The sequence below is a fragment of the Lepeophtheirus salmonis genome, chromosome 7, assembly GCF_016086655.4.
Source record: "Lepeophtheirus salmonis chromosome 7, UVic_Lsal_1.4, whole genome shotgun sequence".
NCBI classification, from domain to species: Eukaryota; Metazoa; Arthropoda; class Copepoda; order Siphonostomatoida; family Caligidae; genus Lepeophtheirus; species Lepeophtheirus salmonis.
The window spans coordinates 17391737-17401132 of NC_052137.2; the positions used below are offsets into that span (position 1 = coordinate 17391737).

At 29.1% G+C, this 9396-nt stretch overlaps 1 protein-coding gene across 4 annotated transcripts in view; it reads right to left on the reverse strand.

Annotated features, from left to right (window-relative positions):
• SPR (Sex peptide receptor) overlaps positions 1 to 9130 on the reverse strand; it is a 261194-nt gene extending 252064 nt beyond the window's left edge. The window contains exons 1-2 of one of the 4 annotated variants that reach the window (XM_071889929.1): positions 9030 to 9130; positions 8845 to 8962 (exon numbers count right to left, since the gene is read on the reverse strand). The gene's annotated coding sequence lies outside the window, so the exon portion shown is untranslated. Of the gene's footprint in view, positions 1 to 8844 lie in introns of all 4 variants that reach the window. The other 3 variants (XM_071889931.1, XM_040717068.2, XM_071889928.1) reach the window with 3 other exon arrangements.
• Positions 9131 to 9396: the final 266 nt, after the last annotated feature.

A 9396-nucleotide genomic window follows, 5' to 3' on the forward strand; every position in this document is an offset into this window, starting at 1 on the left:
GTCGCTCCCTGTGTGGATTCAAGGGAGAGCTCCGTGCCTTTTCCACATAAGAATTTCGAACAACAAATTCGTCAATTGATTCTATTTTCCGAGCGGGTGCAGGTTTGGACAAACTATGCCAAAAAAAAAAAAAGCCCCTGCTTTAGTGCCGGCATTTTCCCAAAAGAGTGCACAAAAATGGCGACATAGATAGCTTGCTCACCCTGTATATTCTGTCAAGGGTTATTCTGTCTACTAAATGTATTTTATTTAATTATGGATTTTTTTTTTATATTTTCTTTTCGATAATGTCAAAAATGATGAGTCCTATACGAATGATAGGGAAACATTAAGACAGTCCAGAAGTCAGCCATATCATTCCAGTAAAAATGTGGTTATTTTTGGCTGTATGTGACTGTACATGACTTCTATTTGTTATATGTAGTCCGGGCGGGGATGCTAATACCTTTTCAGTACTAACACCCACGCGGAGGATATCCACGAGTGTTGTATTTTTGCTGTTGCTCCAAAAAAATTCCACTTATAGACACACGATAAAAACGAAACTTGTTTTGTTTTTTTTTAGTTTTCGTATGTTTTCGTAATTAAAACACATTGTTGGATGTACCAGGGATACAATCTTAATTATATACCATTGCAAGTTTTATCTCCTCATTCTGTAGATAATATTCTACATGTTTTATACATCAAAACTTTAACGTTCTCGAAGTTTTACAACAAAAGCAAGTAACATTTTTTTTTATCCGTTCTTTTATCAAAACTCAGAAAGTGTTTTTATAAGTATATGTTTTATTTTTGAAAGGGATGTGAAATGGTTATATGTGTGTATACAACTTATATCTTTTGGCGTTGTAACAAAAATATTTTAACAATATATCGGTCAAAGTAGGTATTTGTTAAAAAAAGTAAAAAAGGAACAGTACAGACTGATCATTCAAAACTTGGAATTAGGTTTTCACAACGTTGTTTTTAATTATTACGTTTCATTACACAACCAAACCACAGTTAAAACAAAAATAAACAAGTTTGTTTGTATCTTATGTATCTAACTGTAAAAATGTCTCACCAACAACAGAAACAACAACACATATGCAATCTCCTCCACTCGGGTGTAAGTCCCAAGAAAATTGATGAAACTGATCGCATCTACATCTGGACTTTCTAAAATATCAAGAAGTGTCCTACAGCCAAGAAGAAACAAAACTTAATTTGCTACAATATGTCTGACTTCCTGCCTGTCCCAATATAGCCCTCATCCAGCCCTGACATACACCTGGACTTTACAGTTTAGGGTGTCTTGGACAAAAAAGTCTGCCATCTAAATTTGAATTGCTCCGAGCTGCCATTAAGACCAAATGGTACGCCATCAATCTATTTGTTGGCGGTAATTGCTTGCACAGAATGCATATTGAATAAAAATACAGCTAAACTCAAAATGTATTCAAACATATATGAAATTGTTCTTGACTTGTCTTTTCTTGACTCCATTTGAACAGTTTTTTTGTTTTTTGTAATTAAGTATGCCATTTTGGCTGCATGTTTTGACTCCCCACTGTGAATGTATCCAGATTTAAAAAATATTTTCATTAATTCTGTTTTTGTTTTTTTCTAAAGTAAAAAAAAAGAACGAAAAAATAACTCTTTCTTTGAAGTTTATTAATAAAAATAAATAGTTTTATATAAAGCAAAGACACTCAAATATATAAGAAAGAAAGAAAACCTTAATCAAATATTATTTCATAAATAAATAAGTTATCAATGCTAAAATACTAGTTTCTGTTGTCCACATAACCAGGTTATCAAGATCAAATTTATGTTTCTCGAGGGAAAGTCATTCAGAAATACACAATTTCAATCCAGGAGCAAACATTTGTTAACTAATGTAATTTCATAATATAAATAATAGAACTTTACAGCTCTTTTCAAAAGATATCACTAATAAGTGGCAAGCGTAGAGAAATTGACAGCTGACACTTCATGTTAGATGAATACAATGTAACTAATAGTAAAGATTAAATAATTATTTCCTATGTTATATAATTGGAAATCCATGGCTAACACAACTGATCAATTATCTGTAAAAAATGATGGTTCTTAAAATAATCTCAAATCAATTTGAAAAAAAAATAAGTAAAAGAAGAAATTGATCATTTATCTTGATCTATATATGAATGTATTCGCTCAATTATTAAAGACCCATCTATTACTCTGATGGATACTAACTAATGGAAGAATAAACATTTAATCTCAAAAATGTTTCCTTTGAGTTGATTTATTAATGTTATTACGCTGTATAAAGAGTCATATTGAACATTTGGATTATCTCTCTATTTTAAATCCCATAATTAAAAAAAAAAGTGATGAAACTACACTTACTGAGCGGGGACCCAATCCTGAAGTAGCATGACTTAATTACTAACAACGTGATTACAATGAAATTCAGAAATGACAGGTCAAAACCATTTTTATACGTTTAAATAGTAGATTGAACTAAATTGTTTATTTAATATATCCTCCATTATAAGTAATATCAGCCTTGACACCACAGTGAACCGATTGACAGCTTTTGAGGATGCTAAAAGCGAATTCAAATTTGTCTGAGAGGTGTAGCAGACATTATTCTCCAAGACACCCAAAACTGCAAAGTCCATGAAGGTTAGGGCTGGAGAAGGGCCGCATGGATGCAGGCCAGAAGTCACCCATATTGTTACTGCAGAAGTTTTTGTTCTTATTGGATGTATGGGAGGGGCATCTTAAATTGGCTTCTAGATGTTATAGCAGTCTGAATGGAAATGCCAACGGTCTCTGGACTCTTTTCGGCACTGAGTCCGGCCTGGAAAACATGTTGGTTGTCAGATGACGTTGCTTCTGCTTTTTATCCTGTAATATTTTTTTTTACTTATGATATTATTTAAGTTTTATTAATCCTACTATTTAATTAGTCCCTTTTTGCCCTTAAAACAATCACCGAATTAAAAGTAGGATTTATAAAACTTAAATAATTATTTATGAACTTATTTATTACGGTACATGACACCATGAAATGGGTATTAAAATGGTTAAGAATATGATGATCATGTCCCCTATTCGCAAGGACACCTTCATAAAAAATGGGATCACTTAAAGAAACAAAATGAAACAAAAATTCTTGGAGATCCATATTGTCTAAATATATTTCTTTTGAAACTCAACGTTGAATATTTTTATACTGTATTAGCTATGATATTCATCACCAATATGTTTATGAATAAATTATTAGGGTTTCAAGATTTTCATTATTTTTCAGTCTAAAAATGGAAACATATCGAGTTCAGAACAAGATACAGGATCAATACAAAAACACTTTTACATAAGTCTTATTAATCTTACTTTTTATGATTGTTTTAAGTGTAAAAAATGACTCTGAACGATAATATAACTAATATGATTAATATAATCCCAGATATTTCAGAATTCAGACGACAAAGAGAAAAGTGGAGAAATTTGAATATTTGCTTGAATTCATTTGTACAAAATTCTCCCATGCCTTAATTATTCCCCTATGAAATAGTTCCAAACTTGAAAATAATTGCTCCAAATTATCCTAACTACCACGGATTCTTAGCCTTTTTTCTATTTCAATTGGTATAAAGGCTGTGTGGTACAATAAAGTTCACGATGTGATAAATGCGTATTATTTTTAATAGGAAAGCCCTTTTGTTGCTATAGTTTAACGAGCGAGTAAATCATTAATTTATATATAAATTGGCAAAATTTAATTATTTATATATGCTAACTCATAGTGTTTTCCTGATGGCTCCTATGGAGTCTATGTGTATAAAAAACTATAAATTGATCATAAACTCAAAATTATTTATTTTCTTTCTATGAGTAAAGTAATTATATTGTACTTAGATTTTATAAAAATTGACGAAAGTTATAAGGGAAATATACATCATTAAAAATACATTTATAAGTATGAACCCATATCTAATTAGATAGTACTAATGAATATTAAACTTTTTGAATTGAAATATTTTCTTTATTTGTGAAGAAGGAAAAAGATATAATTATCAATAGGTTTAAAATTTTTCTAAAAATGTGTTTAAGCATTGTTTGGCTTGATGTTTTTCATCAAGGATCCATACAATACCATTTAGTCCACACATCATTACCTCAACAAAAAAATAATACAATCAAGATGAAACACAGGTTATGTTTTTTACGCTAATCTACACCAAATAGATCTAAAGGAGTCAGCATTACAGTTGAACTAGAAGAGATGATTGTGTGTTATATAAACTATTGAATTTTTATTTTAATACAAATTTACTTTCGTTTTTTCAAAAGGTAAGAGAATCAAAATTTATATATTATGTTCTTTTATAAAAATACAAGAAAGGGCGTGGATTTCATGTTCAAGCCCCGCATGAGAGATATATATATTAAGAAAATTGCACTTACCTTGCAAAGAATATTATTATTTTCATTATACTAAAAAATTTTATATTTTTCCTTTGTGAAATGAGTATATTATAAAATAATTATTATATAAAGGAAAAATAAACTGACTGACGTCACAAGGGATCGAATTTATCTTCTTTAAGGACCAACAGGTAGGACTGACCTGGACTGCTGTCTTTGTTTCTAAATAAGGACCCACACAATATGTCTCATTTTACAATCTGCATACATTGTGGATAAAATAAAAATCTAAAGTTTGAATCCATTTTATTAATTAACAGTAATCTTTATTAAATTCCATAAACCTGAATATTCTTTTGTAATAAAAAAAAGTTATAAACAATATCTTAATAGTTCATTTTAACAGAATAACAAAATTGAACTTTTGTATAGGACATGGTTATGCAAATAATATACTGTTTCAAATTTAAAGAACCAATTACAATATTTGAAACAAGTTCTAACAGGCTAAGTAACAATCTATAAATATACTATGATTTTGAGTATTGAAATGCTTCTAATCTAAGTAATCCTAAACAGAAATAAGCCTGTCAAATAAGTAATTCAATATTTGATGATCGAAATTTATATTTAAGATTCTTTATAATATATTAATAGTAATTGAAAATAAATGCTCAATAGTTTTTTCTTTATCTAAGACTTTATTTATCCTGATATAAAATCATGTAAAAGAGTTTGTTAATTATAAGAATAACCTTTCAAATGTTGTTATTTTTAAATAACAGAAAATCAATTTATCAAAAATATACGTTTTGCTCCTCTTTTTATGTTAAAAATATCATACACATAAATAAAATTCGTTGCTTGCATATCCCTAGAATTGTGTAAACATTCAGAATAAACTAACAAAATGATAATTGTGACTACCACTAAAGTAAAAGTGGGTTTACTCTCGTATGAACATATATTTATATTGTTTCCACATTGGATGGAAACCCCATTTTCCTGGTTTTAAAAGTATTACTTACTATAAAAAAATACATCTTCATTAATTAAGTTTTTTTTTGTTTTCTTTCTAAGACACATCGTAGAAACAATTAAAATAAAGTGTAGTCTTTTAACGTTCCGAATTTGCTCTGGCCTCATTTCATCCCCTACAAACTGGTTTTAAAGCAAAAATGCAATAATGACCACACACTATGACAACATATTCTTTTAATAAGGAACAAAACTGTTTTGCAATTTTAGATATTTTGTGCAATTTAAATGATAAAATAGACTACATATTGTAGACTAAAGCTGTCGGATATACTTTATTCGTTCGTCTAAAAATTTAGAAAACTTGTCCAGCACGAAGGTGAAGACACACAGACAATGATTTTTCTGGAAGTGGCCAAAATCGTCCAAAATCCTATTTGTTAAGGAAAAACAGACCATAAAAATAAGAATTTCAAAAAATTGATTAATGCTATCGCTGATAGCATCGACGTGGTGTCCCGTTCAACTGTATTTTGTGTAATTAATGAAGACACACGGTACCACAGCTATGCATTTCGCAAGGGACAGCTTTTAACAAAGTCAAATAGGGAGAAAATGGGCACATCAAACAAGGTTTTGATCAAGCTAAGACAGAAGCCTCTGATTAAAGATATTGTCTGGTTCTTCTCATATCATAATTTTTTTTATGTCAAACTCAGAAGCATAACTCAAAAAATTAATAGATGCTTGCCAAAAAATCTTATAACGTCCCTAAGATCATGAAAACAAGTATCCAGAACAAGTTATGTTTCTTGGCGTTGTTTGCAACGAAGGTCAAGTTATGCCTCCCTTCATCTTTAAAAAGGGACTGAAGGTCAAGGCCAAGGTCTACATCAGAGATCTGCATACCAAAGTTTTCCCTAGATCCGTAGTATCATGAAAGATATATTATATAAATTTTAACTCTCCAATACTATCTAAAAGGGTGAGATAAAAATTTATCGGACTGATAAAGAGATGGCGGTGCAATTGGATATTTTTATTTAATTCTGGATACTTTTTTACAAATAATTCCGCTGTTTTACTCAACTATTTTGTAAGCAAAAACTGTTTCAGTAAATATTTTCGTCTTTTTTTGTTTAAATGGATGAAATTGAAAAGTTTTAAATTTCTTCTCTTTAGATTGATTTACCGCCAAGAAAATTTATACGAATCGGAAAAAATATACAAGGAATCTGTCCCTTCTATGTCAACTGTTAAGAATTGAGTTGCTGAATTTAAAAAAATTGGCACATAGCTAAAACATGATTCATGTGAAAAACGGCCAAAAACTGTAACCACACTGAAAACCATCCAAGAAAATGTTGGTAAAAGCAGAACAACTAAGCCTTTGTAGCTATAATTGCCATTCATATTACTCCAATTTAAAAGATAAAATGTATAATTATTTGTCAAAAATTACAGCGAATTAATTAATTATTATTCATTTCAAACTCCCCAGATCTTCTTTAAACATTTTTTTATCTTTCTAATTTATTTATTTAAAGAGTAGTTGGTATGATCTCTCAACTGTTGAATTGTCCTCATAATGAAATTAATCAATAATTAATTAAGTAGAGTATTTAAAAGAAGCATGAAGTTAGTACCCATGAACACTACGCAATTAAGTAAAAAAATATTCTTAATGATATTACATAACATAAAAAGTTAAAATATATTGGTCTTTATAAAAAAAATTAGTTATTGAGGTTGTATAGCGACAGTTTTATATACAGAGCATTAAGATTAAATGGGTCATGACATGCGCCGGAGATTTTGTTTGGATTCAGTTTCTTATTTCGCTTCTCTTTTTTTCCGACATAAACATCAACAAAATTTACTAAAGTTAGAAAAACAGCTAAACTAAAGTAGACAACAGCCAATATGCTTAGGAACTATTTTGTCAACGCCTGCTTCTTGTTCCAGACACAGATTTTCCCTGTGTTGCATGATGGAGACGGATACATCAAAGGATCTACTTTTCATTAATGATATGTAAAATTCAATCTAATTCTCAAGTTAATCCGTTGAAACTGTGGTCTTAGTTCCAATTAAAAGATTTTTGTAGATACGCCGATTTGATCTTAACAGTTTGTATTTGAAAGTATGGGTGGGGGCAAATTTGTTTTTTTTTTCTAGAGATTGTTAGGCATTTTGGAAATTTTGACAAAATGTTTTTTTTTTTTAAATTATAATACCATATTTGAAGACTAACTTAATTTTTGAAAAGACAAATCTTTTTTGAAAATTATTTGTTTTTAATCTTTTTTTAAAGAGACTAAATTTAAACGAATAAACTTTTTTTTTGAAAAAAAAAAAACTATTCTTCTTAAAATTTTTGGAAGAAATAAAACTTGAAGGAATTTACCTTTTTTTTTTTTGTAAATGTAAAAGATTTAACCTCCATGACTTTGCTCCTACTTAGTTACAGCTCAGGACAAGATTTCCCCTAAAGGGATCTCAAAAGTGCAAAATATATACTCATGCATGGACATATAATAATTCCTAATAAATCACCTATAACAAACATATCTACTAATGAATATAACACTATAAATAATCTTGCTAACTTCGGAAACATTTTGTATTTTCGGGTTATAAAAGTGAATTTAATTTTGGCGCGAACTTCATAGGCTTTTTTTGTGATTATATACATGTTTTTCCCTCCGTTGAACTGATATGCAGGGCGCAGTTGTTAAGCCAATTTAAGCCAATTATTGCAAGAAGATACAAGACCGAAACAACGACTTATCATTGACAATTTTGTTATAATATTTTTGTTATTTTTATAAATGGCAAATCTGACCAATAAATAAATGACAAAAGAAAAAAATTAACCGAAAACTTTTTCAAAAAAAAAAATATCCCTAAGAATGTATCTAAGAGACAATATTGAAACAAAATATATTTTTTAAGGAGGTAAATTTAAAACAAAAAAGATTTTGACACTTAAAATTTTTGTTTAATAAGGTCAAATACTATTTTTATTATTTCGATAAAGATAATTAAATTTTAAGGACATACTATATTTCGAATACATGAAATTTTTAATTTCAAAAATTTGTTACAACAACAAACAAAAAATATTTATTAACTTTCCCTTTTGGCAAATATAACAACAACCTTTTAGTCAGGGAAGGGGTATAGCACACCCCTCCCTCCCTATGTTAAGGGCCACATAATGTATTTCTGCTAGTATACACTTGACAGGCAATATAATAAAGATGAAAAAATACTGATTTCATTTTATATTATACTAAAATGTGTTTGAACTCATGACTATCAGACAAAAAATTATATTTCTTGATTTTTTTGCAAGAGAAAAGCATATATCCTAGTCTTATCCTAATATACCTGGAGGTGAGTAAAAATAAAAGAGATGTTTCTACGTAAAAAAAGAGTCGGAAGCAACAGTTGTCTTACCTTATTTTTACCAAAAAACTTGAAAGTGAGAGTGAAATTAAATTTCTTTTCCAACAAAAATTCAATGAATGGAGTTAAACAATTTGTTTGTATAGTTCTTGAAAAAAAAGTTTATTCTCTGTTATAGAAAAAGTTTATAGAGAATATTATTTTTTCTGGTAAGTTTTAATGTATTTTTCGCTTACAAAGAGTGAAGAGAGACTAAAAGTTTCATCTAATGGAGTGAAAGCGATCATCATTGGATATGTACATATATATTTTACTTTTGAGACAATAAAGTGTATTCATTTTTTTTTACTCTTATTTCATATCACGACGCTTCTTCAGGACGTATTTATTTGCTTCGAGGCGCTATTTTTTGCGGGTATAATAGTCTATATATACTTACATATAAGTAGGGGGATAGTAAACATTTGCTAGGAGGAGGGACCAACTTTTTCTTCTTGGTAATTTAATCAGGATTTTTATTTTCCAAAGATGTAATCCTTATTATTTAATTATTGAAACCAGAACATCTGATTAATAAGAACACGGTCATTCTTAACTCCAAGC